This window comes from Furipterus horrens, unplaced genomic scaffold (genome assembly GCF_987537825.1).
Source record: "Furipterus horrens unplaced genomic scaffold, mFurHor1.1.pri manual_scaffold_12, whole genome shotgun sequence".
Classification (NCBI taxonomy): Eukaryota; Metazoa; Chordata; class Mammalia; order Chiroptera; family Furipteridae; genus Furipterus; species Furipterus horrens.
The window spans coordinates 49,129,909-49,150,743 of NW_028327182.1; the positions used below are offsets into that span (position 1 = coordinate 49,129,909).

Here is a 20,835-nt window from a genome sequence, read left to right on the forward strand (position 1 = left end):
TCTGTGTGCTCAGGCCCAGACAAGAGAGGAAATGTGTACATGTGCTTGGTGTGGCCCCCATGCAGCCATGTGAAGCAGGGCCCCAGCCCTCATCGTATCTCAGACTTGTCCAGGAAACCCTTTTCTGTAGACAGTTTGAGCCAAGAATTCCATGTAGTCACTATTGCTATTGGCCACATGTACCTTCCCTGACAAACTTTAGTTCTTCATTGGCATAGCAGGGAGTGGTTACCACAGGGCCAGGGTGGAGTCAGGGCTAATCTGGGCATGAAGCTGATTATTGCTATGGGGCCTCACTCAGTATGTGTACATGTGTGTGCACTAATGTGTGTTCCCATGTTTGTGTGCACATGCACATATGTGCATGCATGTGCCAGAGCCACATGCACATGCATTTGTGTGTGTGTGTGCATCTGCATGTGTGTGGGCATGTATGTCTCCTCACAGTCTGCAACTCACATTCCACATGCCTTCAGGGAAACCCAAGTCGCAGGAGACTGACTCGGGTAAGAGGATCAGGACTCAGAAAAGGTCAGGAACCTGCTCATTCTTCACAGCCAGAGTCACAATCCAGCTCCTTCCATTATCTGTTCATAAGGCTCACAGCAAGTTTTGTGGCATGGACTAGTCACAATATTAGTGATTTTTTCCCCCCTAAATGTGGGCTTTGCCATAGTTTTGTTGCAGAAATGAAAAATTTGTATTTGTATTCCAAAAGCAAGTTTTCTAGCATCCTGTCAAATTGACTGAGTTGTTTTGTGTGAAGTTTGCTATTAGAAAGGACTTTGAAGGCATGATGCACTTTTATCAGTCCTGGCTGAGGATTAGCATCTCTCTAGGACTACTCAGAGGCCAAACATCACCTTCCTGAGTATTTCACAGTTGGGCACAGGAGCCTCTGAAGCACTTAGAGATGTGTGTGTAAATAGGAGGAATTTGGCTGGAGCAGGCAAACTAATCAGATGTCAAAAATGCCTACAGCAGAAATGTGCCCATAAAATGTTGAGCAAAGCTGGCACACCTGAGTGTGAGGCATTTGTCCATCATGCTCAGTGCAGTGAGCTGGCTTTGATGAGCCCAGAGTGTGCCAGCTTCTGCGCTGGCCCTGCCAGTTCATGCCTAGGCTTGTACTTGGCACCACTGCACCATGGAAAGTACTTGTTAGCAAGGGGTATTTTGAAGAGAACGCTTGTCTACTAAATGTCGTAAACATTTTCCATTGTGCTCTAGGTGCATCAGGGTCCTCCAGAGAAACAGAAGCAATCGGGTATTTCTGTGTGTCCATATATGTATGTGTATATATGTGTGTGCCTGTGTGTGTCTAGAGAGAGACACTTATTGTAAGAAATAGGCTCACACACTTATGGTGACATGGTAAGTCCAAAATCTGCAGGGTGGGCATCAGACTGGAGACCAAGGGGAACTGATGTAACTGGAGCCTAAAGATCCTCTGTTGGCAGAACTCCTTCCTCCTCAGGAGATCAGTCTTTGTTCTGTCCAGGCCTACAACCAATAGGATGTGGCCCACCACAGTATAATAATCTGCTTTACTCAAAGTCTATTGATTTAAATGCTAATCTCATCCAAAAAACATTTTGTGACCTGTTGCACGAATATTTGTGGAAAGAGACGCTGAGATTAAGTCCAGCAAGCAGGATGAGTGGCCAGCTACGCACAGAGGACTGTGGCTTGCTCAGGCCATCAGCGATTATTCACAGCCCTCCGTTTCTTTTATTGGATTGCAGAAAAAAAATTTTTTTTAAGTAAAACTAAATAGAAACTAAAAAGGCTTACATGGTAACAAACATTCTTTCCACTAAAAGGGATAAACATTAACCTATAGAGCTACAGAACTAAAAGGCTTACGTGATCCCGCTAAGAGGGATAGACATTAACCTATAGGGCTACAGAGCAAAGCAGTAAATCACAAAGGTCCAAGGGTCTGTTCCACATCCGATATAGTTGCTAGGAGAGAGGAGACACTAATTTTCAAGCTTCTTTGTTCCTAGAGACTTGTAAACCGGCCCCCAAGAATTGTGTGCAGGTAAGGGTCCAAGGGTCTGCACCACATCCGATGTTATCACTATGGGAAAGAGGCTTAGGTCTTCAGCCCTCTCTGTTCCCTTGATTCTGTGACTTAGCCACCAGGAGCCGCGTGCAGCTGCTGGTGCTGGCAAGATTCATTTGCAAGTACTTGCAAGCTGAGGTCACAGGACACCTGGGCGGGGGCCCGCTTGCAGGCCCCCCGGTAGAGGGCTTGTAACTTTCGCCTACATCTCCCCCTTTTTGTTTTACGTACATCTTGTGGTGTATGACTGAAAATATTGCTGAAGTAGTGGCATTAGTCTTTTCCTTTTTTCTAATGCGCTTACAAATCATAATCAATAGGACAAGCATAAGAGTAAGAAAAATTAACAATTCAGCATGTGATCCTATAAATCCTTCAATATAGTTAATAGGATTCATGCGTTCAATGCCTGTCATAACATCCTCAAAAACGCTTTGTCCAGACAGTTGTTCTAAATACTTTTTAAAGGTACTGTGTATTTTAGTCTGGAGAGAAACAATATGCTGAGTTAAATTATCATGATTTAGCAAATGCTTTTTAACCACTTCCTAAGGAAATTCAGTTTCATTATAAGGAACAGGAGTAATACAATAAGTAGATTGATTCCAATCACATTTCAATGACAATTGCCTTTTTACACTTTGTAATTGATTACCTAACAAAACAACAGCGTGGTTTAAATCAGCTAATTCAGATTGCATTTCAGTATCAATCTGACACTGAGTAGTCCAAAGTTGTTCAGAATTTTGATGCCAGTTTCTTACAAATTTAGCCGTTTGTACAGAATGATGAAGTGCTATCCCAGCATAACTGCGGTAGCAGTAATAACTATTAGTCCTATTATTATAGCAATGAGAAGTCCAACGAAGTGTTTGCTTCTGCCTAATAGTTGTTCAGCCATTTTTTGAAAGAGTCCATAGGCAGGGCTGCCCTGCCAAAGTCGATCTAGTTGAATGGGAATCCAAACTCCGGCCCTGGCTCTGAGTACATGGATGCTTTCCTCAGGAGCTAAAATCATAGTATGATTAATACAGGTATGTAACGTACAATTATAACATGATATTTTCCCACTATTAGGTTTCCAGGTAATTTGTCCTTTTAAGAGCAAATATGGAAAGCGAACACAAGCCTGAATATAGCGGGTAAAATTTTCGGTCATGGTCAAATTATGAATACTATTATGTTGTTATAATTGACCAGTCCACAAATTTACAGGATTGAATGCAGCACTTAATTTCCATAAATGATGCTGAATATAAAATCCTTTTAAATAAGGCTCGGGGGGCAAAAATCCACCCCCGTGCCACATAATGGTCTCTTTGGCCAGAGTGGATATGGTATTGGCATGTCTCATCCACCTTAAAGTTTTTTTTTGTTTTTGCCGTACGAGCGGAGCCATAAGGACTCCAATTAATGACACTTCCATAGGAACTATTAATTAAAACTCGTACTTCTTCTCCCCTGCATCGAGTCCAGTGGACCCAATCAGTTATTGAGAGAAAAGTTGGCAGGGAACATAGTGGCATATTTGGAGGGGGATAAGATTTATTGTTAGATTGTATAAAACCCTTAAAGCTTGTTGCTGCAAGTAAAATTAATTTTTTGTCATAAAGACCTGTTTTATTTTGCTGCATAGTTAACCAGGCTTGTATGGCTGGTTTAAGACAATGATTTCCAGCACCTAAACAAATTGGAAGCCCTGAAACATTAGTAACATACTGTTTCATGATGGTTCCCTCTTCTTCAGGTTTTAAAGGTCCTCTTACATCAAAAGGACCGGGCAACCATCTCGTTTCATTATGATAAATGGGAATAGTGTGGTCCCACCAGGAAACTCCTCTCATTAGAGGCGGGTTAACAATATAGGCCCAATAAGTATAATTTTCAGTATTAGCCCTGGAAGCTTGGGCAAACATGATAGCAAGCATAGCAAGAAACAGTATTTCAAATGTAAGAGGGTTATGATTAGCTCTTACTAATACTTTTCCTTGATTTACTAATTGTTTAATTTGATTCCAAGTTGACAGGTTTGGCAGGTTCCTTCAGTCCTTCTTGTTGTTGTCCTTTTGCCCCCTCTTCTGGGCGGACATAGCACAACTTAAGGAGTTTATTAGGAATTCAGATATTCTGAGTGCCTGTGGAAATATAAGCATAGCCTCGGCCCCATCGAATAACAGTTGCTGGTAGCCAGTTAGAGGTTAAAACATCATAATAATTAATAGGTTGATTTAACAGTAACATAGTTTTCACAGTCCAATATTTTTGAGCTGCTGAGAGGGAATCATCTCCTAAATTTAAAAAATGTAAAGTAAATAATGCATTCATAATTCTCTTCCTTGGGGAATCCATACCATATCCCCCTTTTTGTTTTTCAAGAAGCTCTTTAAGAGTCCGATTACAACATTCAACAAGAGCTTGTCCTGTGCTGTTATAAGGAATACCAGTAATGTGCTTGATATTATATTGAGAAAAAAATTCCTGACATTTTTTAGAAAGATATGCAGGAGCATTATCCATTTTAATAGTTTCTGGCTTTCCAATTACAGCAAATGCTTCAAGTATATGTGTAATGACACATTCAGAATGTTTAGAAGACATAGCTGTAGCCCAGGAAAATTTTGAGCAAGTATTAATGGAATGATGAACAAATTTAAGTTTTTCAAAACTAGGTACAATAGTAACATTTATTTGCCAGATTTGGTTAGGAACTAAACCTTTAGGATTAACACCTGTTGGTAAAGAAGGTTGGTTAATTACTTGACACATAAGGCAATTACAAATAATTTGACGCACTTGTTGCCAGGTAAGATTATACCGTTCCTTAAGTGAGTGGGCATTAGTATGATGTAACTGATGCTCAGACTGAGCACTTAAAACGGAGCCAACAAGCTTATTGACATGTTCATTGCCAGCAGACAAAGGTTCCAGTAAACCTGTATGAGATTGAATGTGGGTTATATAAATCGGATGATTTTTTTTCTAAGGAGAAACTGGAGCTGTAAAAAAAGCACATTAAGTTCTGAACCGTTTTGAGGAATGGTTACAGTTTCAAGAGTTTGAACAGTATGAGCCGCATATTGAGAATCTGTGATGATATTTAATGGAACTGAAAAAACATCTGCTAACAGCATGACAATGGCAAATAATTCAGCCTTTTGCACAGAAGTATAAGGGTTTTGAATAGTCTTACTGTTTTTTAAATTACTATATTCAGCAACGCCTAACTTATTGGCATTTGTAAAGTACGTCTCTGCTTCAGAGATGGGCTGCAGAGCAACACATTTTGGAAGTATCCACTGAGTTCTTTTTTAAAAACTGAAACCTTTTGGAGGAAGGATAAGAAATGTGAATTTTACCCAAATAGTTAGAAAAAGCATTTTGCCACTTCTTATATAACATTCGGTGAGAGGCAGTTTCCTTATTTGTAAAAGGAACAGTAATTTCACTAGGGTCTTGACCACAAAGTGGCCTAAAACGTAATTTGCCACGAATTATAACTTGAATGGTTTTATTAAGATAAGTTTAAAGTCTTTTAGTTGATTTGTGTGGTAAGAATAACCACTCAATATTTTCAGCTTGGCATAATACTCCTGTAGGAGAATGAATGCTATGGATAACAACAAAATTAGTTAATTACTGGATACGATTTAACTATTTTGAGACTATTGTTCAATTAATTCAAGCTCCTTTTTAGCCTCTTTAGTTAAAGATTTGGGACTGTTTAAGCTAGAATTACCTTCAAGGGTGACTAGTTACATTTAACATTTTGAGTTGCAGGCACAGTATAAGGAAGAAGTATAAGCTGTGCTATGCGACTGTTAGCAGGTATGATATGATAGCCCGTGGCTTGTATTATAACTTTGATTTTTTTAAATTAAAATTAGAGTTAATAACTTCTGATTGAGTAATAATACCCTTAACAATAAGGCTAGATTGGCCAATTATTAAACTTACATATTTTTTAAGCAAAGGTTCCCATACTCCAGTAGGAGCAACATAAATGCAATCTTGTTCTTTAAGAGTTAATTGCTGGATGGTGACCAAGTCCAGCCCTGCGCTCTCACTTGTGACTGCGCAAAGGTCTGGACTTGGCACTGCCCTGACTTTAAAACATTTGATTGCTGGGGCCTTGGGGTCTTCTGTTTTGGTTCGGGGCACCAGAGCTCACCCCACTGCTAGTTTCCCTGATTATTAGAGGGTGCTATACATTTACCATTCTTATTAAATTTTAAATTCACAGTTCTAGGCCTAATGTTTCCCCTTGCCGCAATGAGGACAGTTCTTTATTGGAGATTTAGAGTTTCCTTTTTGATTATTGCGGCCATCCTTCCTAAGATGGCCTGTTTTTCTACAAGCAAAACATTTAATTTCTTATTGACCTTTGGTGGCAGCCGTAGAGACGGTTGCAGCAAGCAGAGATGCTTTATAATTTTCTGTGCCAATATTTTGATAAGCCTAAATAAACTGACTAATATTTTGAAAGTTTTGTTTAAGAGGACGAAGAACTGTTTTACAGTATTTATTAGCGTTCTTAAAAGTCAATTGTTTTTGAGCTTTTTTGTAAAATTTTCTTATTTGACAAAGCTTTCCAAGTATTTTAAAATGTATTAAGCCTGATTGATTTAGAGTTCTCTTCTTTTTGGTAAGAAGAAAATAATAAAGTCCTGAGATATTTCAAGGGCCCTTTGAAATACCTCAAGGTTGTAAGGAAGCTTTTTAACTTTTAAATCTTGGAAATTTTGTCAACTAAGGAATATATATTATGAAATGATATCTGACTATTTATTTAGAGTGATAATAAAAGGTATATAATATTAATATAGACTGACAAAAATTCAGTTCTTAGTATTTAACAAGATACCTTTCCTTAACTTGATATCCAGTTTCTTTTACCAGTTGTTGTAACAATCGAAAATAAATCTTTCGTTTGTTAGATAACCCTGGTCTGCACCAGTTCTAAGTCAGCTGACCAATTTGATGAGCTCTTCTAAGAGCTTTACCAACCTGTTTCCACATCTTTAAATTTAACTGTTTCTTTTTCTCTGGAGTAAACCAATAACAGTGCTTCCTGACTTGCAGGAGTAAATCTGTTAAAGTACTCTCTTTTATCTGTTAAAACTAAACTTTTAAGAAACAACTTTAAAAGCTTAACATATTCCTCATTTACTAAGGGATTGTTCTCCATTACTCCGATGCGTTTTTCCGAAGTTTTGTGTACAACGGCGCAGCCAATTCCTTTTCGGTCCTGCCTGTTCCCGGTTCTTACCTTCGGGTTCCTAGGTCCGGGCGCCAGATGTTGCATGAATATTTGTGGAAAGAGACGCTGAGATTAAGTCCAGCAAGCAGGATGAGTGGCCAGCTATGCATGGAGGACTGTGGCTCGCTCAAGCCATCAGCGATTATTCACAGCCCTCCGTTTCTTTTATTGGGTTGCAGAAAAAAAAATTTTTTTAAGTAAAACTAAATAGAAACTAAAAAGGCTTACATGGTAACAAACATTCTTTCCACTAAAAGGGATAAACATTAACCTATAGATCTACAGAACTAAAAGGCTTACGTGATCCCACTAAGAGGGATAGACATTAACCTATAGGGCTACAGAGCAAAGCGGTAAATTACAAAGGTCCAAGGGTCTGTTCCACATCCGATATAGTTGCTAGGAGAGAGGAGACACTAATTTTCAAGCTTCTTTGTTCCTAGAGACTTGTAAACCGGCCCCCAAGAATCGTTTGCGAGTAGGGGTCCAAGGGTCTGCACCACTTGACGTTATCACTGTGGGAAGGAGGCTTAGGTCTTCAGCCCTCTTTGTTCCCTTGATTCTGTGACTTAGCCACCAGGAGCCGCGTGCAGCTGCTGATGCTGGCAAGACTCGTTTGCAAGTTCTTGCAAGCTGAGGTCACAGGACACCTGGGCGGGGGGGCCCGCTTGCAGGGCCCCCGGCAGAGGACGTATGACTTTCGCCTACAGTGGCCTAGTCAGTTTGTCATGTAACTGGCCATCATGCACTCCCGCAGACTTATGGGGCTGGGAAGGCTCACACAGGCAGAAGTGTCACATAAATTTATTACTGATGTGTGTTTCTATTAAGGAAAAAAATATTTCTTTTTCTGTGGATGAGTGCCTATCCCTAACTCTGCAGCCTCCACAGCACACTCCAGCTCTCAACTCCATGTCTGCAAAGGGAGAGCAGAGAGCTCCTGTGTGGATGGACAGGGAGGGAAGGGGCTGGGTAACCAGGTGTGGAGAGGTATGTTCCCTGTTTCAGCTCCTGAGCCCCCTTCAGGAGGACTCAAAAGGGATCCACAGAGCCTGCTGACATTGCTGCAGCCCCAGGGACACCCAAGCTCTGAGCTGAGTGAGGCACAGAGAGTGAGCAGGTCCCTGTAGGTGGCCAACTCTGTCATGGTGGCTGGGCCTGGGACATGGCCTGGACACAGAGGACCACTTTCCTCCCAGTGTCTTGCCTGGGCTTTCCCAGGGCCATGGTCATCTCCAATGGCCAACCTGTCTCTCCCAAACCAGGAGCCATATCTCAAGAGACTCATATGCTGCTCTGAGCACCAAGGCGGCATTAAGTAAGGACAGGAAGACTTTGGGGGAAATCATTAGCTGTGGTCATTCTATTCCCTGGTGGTCATGCTTGATGCTGAGATGCCTGGGAAGCCCAGCCCAGGCTGGGGACACCACCAGATCAGTTGGTGTTGGGGTGCTGTCCCCTGTCTGTTGGACAGCTACTGCTGTTCTGCTGGGGACTTTTTGACACCCCCTCCCCACAGAGTTTCGGGCTTTGGAGTGGGGAGCAGTATGAAGTCAGGAATCTCACTGGCCAAAGTCTGTAGCCCTGTCACTGGTCCATGTGGGACCCAGAACAAGGGCTGGTTCACGTCTGTGGAATGCACTGCTTCCAGCTTCCCTGGGGCCTGAGAAGTGTCCTCTCATGGGCTTACAGGTTTTTCTGCTTAAGGTCCTTACCTCCCACATGCACAGGCCAAACCCAATCGTTTCATCTCTTTATAGTCTCGCTTCTACTTTCTAACTGATAGTCCTGGGTCTGAGTTTTATGTGAAACATTCTTGAGTCTCCATGATATAAAAGGCATGCTTCTAGCTCCTTCCGTATGGAGTATCACTTTTCTTGCCTCACATAACTTCATAAGTCTCCGCTTCCTGGTCCGCCAGCTTCTGACCATGGGTGCAAGGCAGGGGCCATGCTCATCCCTCTTGTATCTCCTCTGGCTCTGCTCACACTCCAGCCTGGTGGTGGTGCAAGAGGTGCCGCCAAGTTCATTCTCTGCCCTCTGCCCTCTGCCACTCCCCCTGGGTGGGAAATGGCTCCACCTAGACTTTCAGCTCTTACTGTACATCACTGACTCCAGAGATGTGTTGGCAGAAAAAAGGGTGCTCCTTCTACACAAATGAGGGCCCTGTGTAAGGAGAACATGTTCCCTCTTGTCTGTTCCTCCTCTCCTAAACTTCTCCATCATCTCCTCACTCTAAAATCCTCCTGTGGCAGCTGGGCATGCCTCCAACTTTGCCCTCCATTTGGTTGATCTTTTGGAATATCCTCTATGCTGCAGGCCATTACTGGACTATAGATGGCACCAGAATTGCAGATGGCACCTAACACTCTGCATTGTAAATTTCTGGTGAAGACCAGGATGGGAGCCTGGATTTGGAGCTGTCCTGGTTCCTGTCAGAAACTCCAGGTCCAATAGGTAAACAGACTGGTCTCTAAGTTTCCTTAGGTGCAGAGAAAGGGGGGCAAGAATCTTTTTATCCAGAATTTGATAAAGTAGATAACAGACAATGGACCACATTCATAGCCCATAGTGGCCAAGGCTTTCAGGCCTGGGAATAGCCCCACCCTCAGCCAGTCTTGGGTCTCAAGTCTTGAGCCATCCCTGCACCTGGTCTCTGCAAACAGTAGCCATGTCCATTAGGCCTGGGGCCCCCCACAGCCTGGTCCCTACCCACAGCTCCTGTGGACTTAAAAGTAGAAAGGTGATGTGAAATATCCAGATATTCAGTCTGTATGCTAGGAACACAGGCCCCAGCATTTTGTAGCGTGTTTTGTTTGCACAAGACAAAGGTGAAAAACAGTCCTGCCTGTTCTTTCCCTACTTTGCTCTGAAATCTGCTGAGCTAGGGTAGCGTGCAGACCCAGGGAGAGACACCCATCAGCTCTCCCCAATTTCACAGTGACTCCTAACAACACCTCCCTGGAATGGGTCACTTCCTGCTTTGCCCACCAGCACCTTCTTCATCCAAGAGTGATGACCTAAGAGTCAAGGAATGGAGGTTCCAGGGAAAGGTGTTACATCAGACATCTCTTCTGGCTTCTCCTTTTCAGGGCAGAGAAAATGAACTGCAGTGGTGGTCAGGTTCTCTACATCTAAAATTTGCCCCACTTGAGCATGAGGTAAAAAATGATGCTCAGTTCTTAATAAACTGCAGAAATGAAGGAGAGAGCATTTGTGTGGATGACTGAAAAATGCTGGACAATCCAAGCCCCAAAGAGAATTCTGAGTGAGAAGAATGAGTGAAGGAGTATGTCTTAAAAAAAAGTGTGTTATTGTTCAGGTTTGGCAAGACCAACAGATCAGGAGATGATTGCCATTGAAAAGATCATGTTTCTCCCAGTTCCCAAGGGGTGGGGGCATACTGTGACAGGTGGGCACAGGTAACCAGGTTCTTTGAGATCAGAAAAAAAAATGGGCGAAGGAGGTAAACTGGCCTAAGAGTTCCTAGTTTGAATAATTCAGTAGGCTCTGGGGTGTAGGAGTTGGCCCTAGTTGTCTGGCACCTGGCCCTGGGGTGATTTGGGCAGAGGAACAGTGGTCCTGTGTGTGAAATCTCCATTAAGTATGTGGCTGGGTGTGTGCTCTCTGGATTGTTTGTTTTGCACAGGAAAGGAGCACTCACATGGGATTTGTTTGCTAACAAGATGTCAACAGAAATCAGAATGAAAGACATGATTAATACAACATTCCTGTTTGTTCTCCAGTTTTTTTGTTTTTTTCAATTTCACATAAGTGAGATTGTTACAGAACCCCTGGGCTGCTCCAACTGAAACAGAACCCACGGGATCTTTAGTTAGGGGCCCGATTGCCCGCCGCCAGAATTATAACTCTCAATACCAGAGTTTAATGAAAAGAAAAAGAATTGTTTATTTAACAGTTACATAGATTTAGATTATTTGTGGATTTCTGCTGTTAAGTTTTATGTTCCTTAAAACACCCGTAGACACATATCCTTGCCTTCCCCTACCAAACCAGGCTAGTTTTAGAAAAGTTAGAGATACCATTTCCCTACTTCCTAAATACAGTTCCGTTTTACCAGTAGCTGCCAATCATTCAATTCTGATTGGAGAGTTCTGTGTTAAGGTGCTCGCCAGCTTTTAATCCAGAACCGCGCGGATTCTCAGCCTCCTTGTAAACTGTATGGTTAGTCCTTTGTAATCCACATGGAGAGCCTTCCTTTTCAAAGCAGCAAGGTATGTCCCTTCCTTAAAACTGAATCGTCAGACCCCTTAAAATGTCTGCCGCTTATTTTTAAATTCCTAAGTCCTCTGATGCAGTGGGTGTGGTAACCAGTTCTGACCATTCACAGGACCTCACGCAGGCTCTGTGTGCCTTTTCCATACCATCCCCTGGTCCAAGACCCCTCCCATCTACTTGAGGCCTTGGATTCATTAAAGCCATTTTGCATAACAAAGACACTAGCCACCAGCCTCAGGCATGTGGAGGCATCCTGAAAGCTGCTTCCTTCTCCCCATTCCCCAGCTGCCAACTCTGGGGTTTTTTGGACACCCCTGTTTTTGTAACAAGATCACACAATATTTATCTATCTGACTTACTTTGCTCACCATAATGCTCTCAAGGTTCCTCCATGTTGTTGCAAATGGCAAAGTTCTCTTCTACACAGTTGAATAATTTTATTGTATATATACCATATCATCTTACCCATTCATTCACTGACAGACATTTAGGTTGTTTCCATAACTTGGCTATTGTGATTTATCCTGTATTTTTGATGCTTTGTAAGCCTGAAACACTTTGTAATTTAAATTTTTGAAAAAACATTAGAAATAAAATACTTCAGTCTTACAGTTTCAGCTTTGCTGGGTTTTCCCTTTCATCTCCCAGATGTCTGCAAGTCTATAGATAATGCTGCTCAAAGCTGAGTCCACCAACCAGCAGCATCAGCATCACCTGGGAGCTTATGAGAGATACACACTCTCAGGACTTCCCCCTTCCCAGGACCTGCCAATCAAAATTTCTGGGTGGGAACAAATTTGTTTTAACAAGGCTTCCTGGAGATTCTCAAACCTGTTTAAGCCTACAGACCTACTGGTCTGAGGGACCTGCCTCACAACTGCAGTCTCACTGTTCATCCTTTCTGATGATCAGGAGAAATTAAAAATGTAAGAATTTTGAAGACTCGGATCGGTATCTCTACTTGCTGCACATTGAGATCTCCTGGGAGTTTAAAAAATCACCCACGTTTCACCTCCATCTGCAGAGATTCGGATTTAATTGGTCAGAGGTACAGCCAGGATATGGAGATTGTTTTGAAATTCCTCTGGTAATTCTAATTTGCAACTTTAGTTGAGAACTGAGCAAGAGAACAAAGGATTTGGCTAAAACAAAAGTAAAAGAAATTGGTGGTCTTGGTCACACCCTGCTGGCAGGAGGAAATACAACTCATCTCCCAGCAACTTCAGAAAGGTGAAAAAAAGAGCAGCTGGCTTCCAAGAAGTTCACCGCAAACAGAAATGCCTGATTAATGTCCTAATCCCATTTTGAAAACCTCACTACCTGTAATTTATATAACAGACTCTCAAAGAGCACTGACTATGTGCCAACCACTGACCTAAACACTTCACAAACAACGTGTCCATCCTTATAGCTGCCCTTTGAAGTCAGTACTATTATTACTTTCAATTTGCTAATGGGGAAACTGAAGAACAGAGAGGCTAGTAGTTTGCCTCAGCTATTAAGTGGAGGAGCTGGGGTTTAAATCACAGCAGCTGGCTCCAGATCTGTGGTTTTAAAAACATCATTGTCTTGCTGCCTCTAAGTGTGATCTTTCTGCCCTGTTCTCTGCAGTATCCCCGCATTTAGAATCTATTATGTGCCAGACACTATATCCTCATTTTACCCAAGAGAAAAACAAGGCTCAGGAAGTCCCATCCACAGTTTTGGATGGATTCTAGACCACAATTTCCCAAATCCGCAGTCAGTCACTGAAATATTTCGGAGATCTACATTCATGTCCTGCTTTTACCTCAATCACCACTGTGTGGCTTTGGACAACTTACTTCACCTCTCTGAGACTGTATTTCCCCATCAGAAAAATGAATTTAAAACCCACTTCTAAGTCATAAAGTTGCAGTGAAACTTACCCTTTTCAAGCCATCATCTAATATCCTTTGACTTGCCACAATGATTCTTTAAATAGAAAAAATATTTATTAATGTGTTTTATTATTGGCTGTAACCTAAATTCACCAAAATACTCTTTCATGGGGTCAAAGGTTTATCCTGCATATGTGTTGAATAAGGTGGAGTACTGGGAGACACCCTTTCTACACGTAGCTGAATCAAATCAGTACCAAAAGCTGGCCCATGAGCACAGTCTATTCATTTCTTTATGGAATAGTCCATCTGAATTAAATGTGGCTTTCTAATATGCTGATGCTTAAAACTCCATTAAAACTTCACAAACATAAGAATGGCTATAATTTAACAAACACATGAGATAACAAGTGTTGACAAGGATGTGGAGAAAGGGGAAGCCTCTACATTGCCACTGTGAGAAACAGTATGATAGTCCCTCAAAAAGTTAAAAATAGAATTACCATATGATCAAGCAATCCCACTTCTGGGTATATACCTAAGAGAATTAAAAGTAGAGCCCCAAAGAAACATTCGTACACCCATGTTCGCAGCAGTATTATTCATAATAAATAACCACAAAGTGGAGACAATCCAAATGTTTATCAACAGATAAATGGATTAACACAATGTTGTCCACCCATACACTGGAATATTAATCAGCCTTTAAAATGAGGGAAAGTCTAACACAAGATACAACATGAATGAACCTTGAGAATGAATCTTGAGGGCATTATGCAAAGTGAAATCAGTTGGGCAAGAACAAATATTGTATTTTCTCATTTATATATAAAATTTTAGAAAGCTCGAATAGTAGAAACAGAGTAGAGTGGTGGTTACTAGGGCCTGAGGGTGGGGGAAATGGGAAGATTCGGGTCAAAAGGTACAAACTTTCTGTTAGTTATAAGACAAATAAGTTCTGGGGATCTAGTGTACAGCAAGGTGATTATAATTAATAATACTGTATTGTATACTTGGATGTTGCTGAGAGTAAACCTGAAATATTCTCACCACAAAAAATGAAATTGTAATTATGTGAGGTGATTATTATTTTGTAATGATAATGTGTCAGATCACCATGTTATGTATATATGTAAATTATATCTCGATTAAGACTAGAGAGGAATGTATTTGGACCCTCAATAAATAGCTAAGAACATTTCCAAAAACATGTTTTAGATCACACACAAAATTCATTAATTAATTAAAAACTCAACCTCCCTCTCTGGCCAAGGTAATAAATCACCACACAATTGGAATGACATACTTCTGGCCAAGATGGAGGCTCAGACAGACACACTGCATTTCTCTCCACAACTAAGAAGGAATACAACTACCTCAAAAGTAGAGACAACCAGAAGTTCCAGAAAATCGAGCTCCATGGAGGTCCATCAAATAAAGATATAAAGAAGAAATACTCATTCATACAGGTAGGAGGGGCGGAGCTGGGGCAAAGAGGACGCAGTGTGCTGGTGGCAGCAGCACGCTGGTGGAAAGCACAGTCACGTGTTTTAAAAAGTTGGGAGAGACACCTGGGGAGCGTTCCCAGCTCATGACCAGACCACAGAGCTCACGATCCCAGCACAGGGGAAAATCAAGCCTCATTGCTTCTGACTGTGCAAACCAGTGGGGATTGGGGCAGAGGAAGAAACTGCTGGTCTCTCAGCAGAGTCTGTTTGTTTAAAGGGCTCCCATGGTCCTATAACATCTGTAGACCCACCCACTCTGGGAACAATGACCAAGGCAACAGCTAGAGAGGCGCCAGTCCCATACAAAAGTAAGAGAAGTACCTGGAAAAAGGGCGAGTGCTGAGCAAGTGGCATTGTTCCCTCTCAGACCCCTCCCCCACATACAGTGCCACAACGGGGTGAAATGGGTCACCCTGTACTGACAAATACCTAGGGCTCCGCCCCTTACAACGTAACAGGTGTGACAGCTCTACCTAAGACACAGAGGCAAATAAATACAGGAGTTGGTCAAGTTGAGAAGACAGAAAACTATGGCCCAAAAGGAGGAACAGATCAAGGTTCCAGTGGGAGAATTAAGCGATGAGGAGATACCCAATTTAACAAACAATGAGATGGCCAACCTAACAGATGCAGAATTCAAAATGCTGGTGATAAAGATGTTCACAGACTTGACAGACATCCTTAAGTATGATAAACGCATAGAGAAGAAGTGAAAGCTATGCTAAATGAAACAAAGAAAAGTCCACACAAGACCAGTGGTGAAGGGAGGAAACTGGAGTTCAAATCAATGACTTGGAACATAAGGAAGAAAAGAAACAGTCAACCAGTACAGAACGAGGAAACGAGAATTGAAAAAAATGAGGAGAGGCTTAGGAACCTCTGGGACAACTTTAAATGTGCAAACATCCAAACCGCAGGGATGCCAGAAAGAAAAGAGGACGAGCAAGAAATGGAAAACTTATGTGAGAAAATAGTGAAGGAAAACTCCTCAAATTTGGTGAATGAAATAGACATATAAGTCCAGGAAGCACAGTCCCAAACAAGCTAGACCCAAAAAGGACCACATTGAGACACATCATAATTAAAATGTGAAAGGTTAAAGATAAGGAGAGAATCTTAAAAGCAGAGAGTTACCAACAAAGGGGTGCCTATAAGACTTTCAGCTGATTTCTCAAAAGAAACTTTGCAGGCAAGAAGGGACTAGCAAGAAGTATTCAAAGTGATGAAAAGCAAGGACTTACAACCAAGATTACTCTATCCAGCAAAGCTATCATTTAGAATGGAAGGGGAGATAAAGTGCTTCCTAGACAAGGTAAAGCTTAAGGAACTCATCATCTCCAAACTATTATTATATGAAATGTCAAAAGTACTTACTTAAAAAGAAGATCAAAATTATGAACATTAAAATGATAAACTCACAACTATCAACAACTGAATATAAAATATAAAAACAAAATTCAACTAAGCAAACCAGAACAGGAACAGAATCATAGGTACAGGAATAATTTGGAAAGTTATCAGCTGGGAGGGGGGAAGGGGAGAAATGGGAAAATGGTGCAGGGATTAAGAAGCATAATTGGTTGGTACAAAATAGACAGGGGAAAGTTAAGAATAATATAGGAAAAGGTGAAGCCAAAGAGCTTATATGCAGAACCCATGGACATGAACTAATGGGAGTGGGATTGCTGGAGGGAAGCGGGGGTACTGGGCAGAGGGGAGCAAAGGGAAAAAATTTGGACTACTGTAAAACATAATCAATAAAATATACTTTAAAAAATCACCACACAACTAGTAAATTAAACTTTCTCATTTTGAAATCCCCATGACACATTCAGGACTAGAGGAGAAATCAGAAAGGCTGCCAGGAGAACGAGGTGTCCCACTGAGATCTGAAGAGGCAAATTCCTGCTCTGCAGGAATGTGTCAGTGAGGTTATTCCAGGCAGCAGGGAGAACAGAAGAGTCAAATAACCTAGTGCAGGGATGTCTGACTCACCTTGTCTCCCATGCTAATCTGGATTCTGTGTCCTCTTGGAAACCAGAAAGCCATGCTAGCTGACTACTACCTGATTAATATTCCAGTGAGGCCTGTAAGGAGCTCTCAATACCACACGCATTTTACTAATTCAGGAGTAGTGAGCTGGGTCAGAAATCCCTCCCCTGGAGCCCTCTGTCCTCCTCCTTCTCCAAATTTGGCACTTTGACATGAATGCAGCATGGATGGGTACCCTGGGAGCTTTCTGAGGCAGGGTGGGGCACCACCTTCACCATTGCATTATAAATCCTTCTGAAGGAGAAAGCAGGAAGGCTGATGCCATACACCAGTCCCCTCTACTCTCTGCCTATGGTTGCTTCTTATTCAGCCTCACCTATTTCTCCCCATACCCACACACCCCAGAGAACAGTGGTCAGCCTTGCCCAACAACTCACCCAGCCACCTGGAGCCATAGATGCAAATCACAATTCCTCAGAGCCCCAGTATTACCCAGGGGACCCATGGCACAGCCTGATACACAGCTCAGTCCTGCAGCAGGATGCTTTCAGCATGGTGGGTGACAGGTAAGCACAGGCACCTGTAAGGTGGGCTTCATGGGGCAGGCCTAGCCCACCTACACCATGGCCACCATTGTGGGCTTCCAGTCCAAGAAACCAGCCACCACAGGGCTCTCCTGGATCTAATCCCAGAGCAGCCCGGTGAAGAAAGCCACCATGGTGAACTGGGATGAGGCCAAGTTCATCTGGCATCACCTGCTGGACCAAGACCTACACAGCCACCCCAGACAACCTGCTGCTGTTCTCCCACTGACCTTCAGCCCCACTACCAACTGTGAGAATGTGGTGAAGGTGGCCTTCGACTTGCAGTGCTCCCTTTCCATGTACATGGCTTCACAGTTGGTGCTATTCATTTTTGCACCCGGGAGGTTGGCAGGCTGGTGGCGGACATGGGCCATGGGGTCACCTGCATGGTGCCTGTCTTCCAGGACTACCAGCTGCCCCATGCCATCAAGAATATGGACCTGGTGGGCACCCACTCGACCACCTTACTGGTAGAGATGCTGCTGGGCTCCAGCTTGCCAAGGGGCAGCAGGGCCTGGAAGAACATCAAAGTGCTGCTATTGCTACGTGGCTCCTGACTTCCAGAAGGAGTAGGCCCAGACCAAGCTGGAATGGCAGCAGAGCCTGAAGCTGCCCAGCAGACAGTCAGTCACTCTGGGCAAGGAGCTATTACAGTGCCCAGAGCTGCTGTTCAGCCCCACAGAGATCCCAGGGTTGTCTCCCGTGGGTGTCTCTTCCATGGCCAGACAGAGTCCTGTCAAGGTGCCCCACAAGGTGCAGTTGGATGGGCCCAGAATGTGCTGTTTTGCAGGGGCTTCTTGGTCTTCATGGGGTTCCACAGCCACTTCCAGGTCAGGCTGCTGCACAGTCTGCCCCCAGAGGAATATACAGTGATGACAGTTCAGCCTGCCTGAAACTTCTCTGTGGGGATCAGGGCTCCATACTGCCCTCATTGCACTCCCAGTCCTGCTGGGTCCTGCAGGAGCAATGCGAGAAGCAGAGCCCCCACATTGTGTACAGCAGATGCTACTGATGAGGGGTGAAGATGGGGGACGGTAAAAGTTTTGCTCCCAGCTGGCTCCATCCTGCCTTCTTCCAGGGCACAGTCTGGTCCACTCCTGGACCCACATAGACATAGACCCACTAACCCTGTCAAACTCATCTCCCATGATCTGTTCCCAAACCTCCAAGGCAGTCTTAGCTTGGGATTCCATCCAAGCCCCAAAGACATGCCATATTTGAACCCCCTAATCTCACCTCCATGATCTGTTATTTTTGATATAGCTCTCCAAGATTCCCCTGGGCTCTAAGCCCTGTAATTCACCCCTTGTTATGCCCTTCAAGGACCCCAAACTCATCCCTATAACCTGTTTTTTTCTAAGGAACCTGTACAGGGTGCCCCAACCCCCCTCCTCAAATCTTACCATGAGTGTTCCAGTCCTTAGATCCATTCTCATAATCTCACCTCTATTTTCCCCAAGCATACCCCCTAGATCCACTTGCTAACACATCCTTTGTTCTGAGCATCCCAAATCTACTCCCTTGTTGGTTTTACCTTGTTGATTACCCATAGTTCTCTGACACTCTGATGTTCTGAGCACTCTCAGACCACCCCAAATGCCAACCCGCCACATCACCACCAAGCTCCATGTTCTGCTCCACAAGATTCTCCCCTACAATGATTCACTGAAAGATTCCCCAGTTTTCACAGGCCATTCCCCAAGTTCCACCCTCCCCACAAAATTTGTTTTCCCAGCATGATTTATTGCCCCAGATTCCTTTCTATGCAGGTGCTCCCACAATCCATCCTCAATTCATAGCCCCCAAAGAACACCATGTTCTGGGACCCCATACTCCCAGGATGGCCCATACTGCTCTCAGCCCACACCCTTGACCTGCATCTGCCCATACGGCCCGTTTCACCATGCACCACCTGTCCCTATGCCGCAACCCCTCCTGAAAGCCCTGAGCCCCCAGGACCATTCTGATCTGCAATTATAGTCTCCCAGAGTCTCCCCATGATGAACCCCCAATACACCCCATTCTGGGATTTTCAGACTCCTTGGAGCCCACCCTTAGAACAAGCCTCTGGGTTATATCCTGTTAGTTGAGTCACCAGTGGGCAGTGACTTCCCAGGCTGCCCAGCCCACCATGACCTGGATACCTCAGGTGTGGGCTCCACCTGAAAATTGGCTCCCACCACCACAACCCTCACATACGTCCCCAGGGACCAATTGTCCTGGGCTGTGTTTTCCCCATCTCCCTCCTTTCTACTAATAATTCATGCCAGTGCACTCCATCTCCCCAGACCTTGCTCAGCCTGTTCCTGCCACACCACCCCAGGGGCTTTCTCTGGGATCTGCCCTGAGGATGACCTGTGAGGCCTCCCCTGCCCCACCCTGTCTCTGCAGAGGCCTGGAGTTGGAGTCCAACCTCTCATGATGGGAAACTGAGCATTCTCCCCAGAGGGTGTCCTTGGTCTCACTTGGCTAACCTGAGCCCCTCTTGGAGGCAGGACCTTCTGCCTTCACACCAATGTCCAGCCCAGCCCAATAAACACCAGGGTCAGCAGCCTGGACACATTCTTCCAGTTTATCAACAAAATAAGCACAAACTGTCAGAGCTTATTCATGTTCACACTGGGTCCTATCTTCTCCCAGTCCAAGGCACCATTCCTTCCTTTATTCAATCAGTCAATATTTATTAAGCATTTCTCTCTCTCATTCTCTCTCTCACTGTTCTTATGCAGAAATTTTCAGGGCTGAAAACTCATATATTTACGGAGCATCGAGCCTGTCCCACCTGTTAGAAACAAGGTCATAGTGACTCCCAAACCAGTAGCAAAGTCATTGGTAACAAAAGGCAAATGTAATTGAAGGGTCTTAAGGGCAAATGTAATTAAAGGATCTCTGAGAAGGGAGTGGATAACATTAGCATATTCACAAATCACAATAGGGGCATTTAGATGAACGGGTTAGATTGTACCTCCGGAGTATCCAGTCATGGAGAAACGGGGAAGGAGGAGAGGGGAGGGGAAACTAGTTGCGTTAGGGTGGGGAAGCTAAGACTATAAAACCAGGTTCCTTTGTCTACTTGGGGCGCACATTCTCCTGGCTATGAGGGTGCGCCCAGCTCTGCAGACTCGTGAATAAAGGCCTCGCTTTACTGCTCAAGTCCTGTGTCCCAGTTTTTATTGTGAGCGTTTCTCACACACCTGACCCCGTTATCTATTATCGGACGATGAAGGTGGGTGAGGGCCTTGGCTATTCCCACCCACCCTGTCCCACTTTGTCCTGGGATTGGACAGTGGCTCCAGTCTCACTCCTGGGGGGTTGGTCCCATAGGCAG

General features: G+C 43.7%; 1 pseudogene; it reads left to right on the top strand.

Annotated features, from left to right (window-relative positions):
* Nucleotides 1-466: 466 nt before the first annotated feature.
* On the top strand, nucleotides 467-18,519 carry LOC149996155 (actin-like protein 9; annotated as a pseudogene).
* Nucleotides 18,520-20,835: the final 2,316 nt, after the last annotated feature.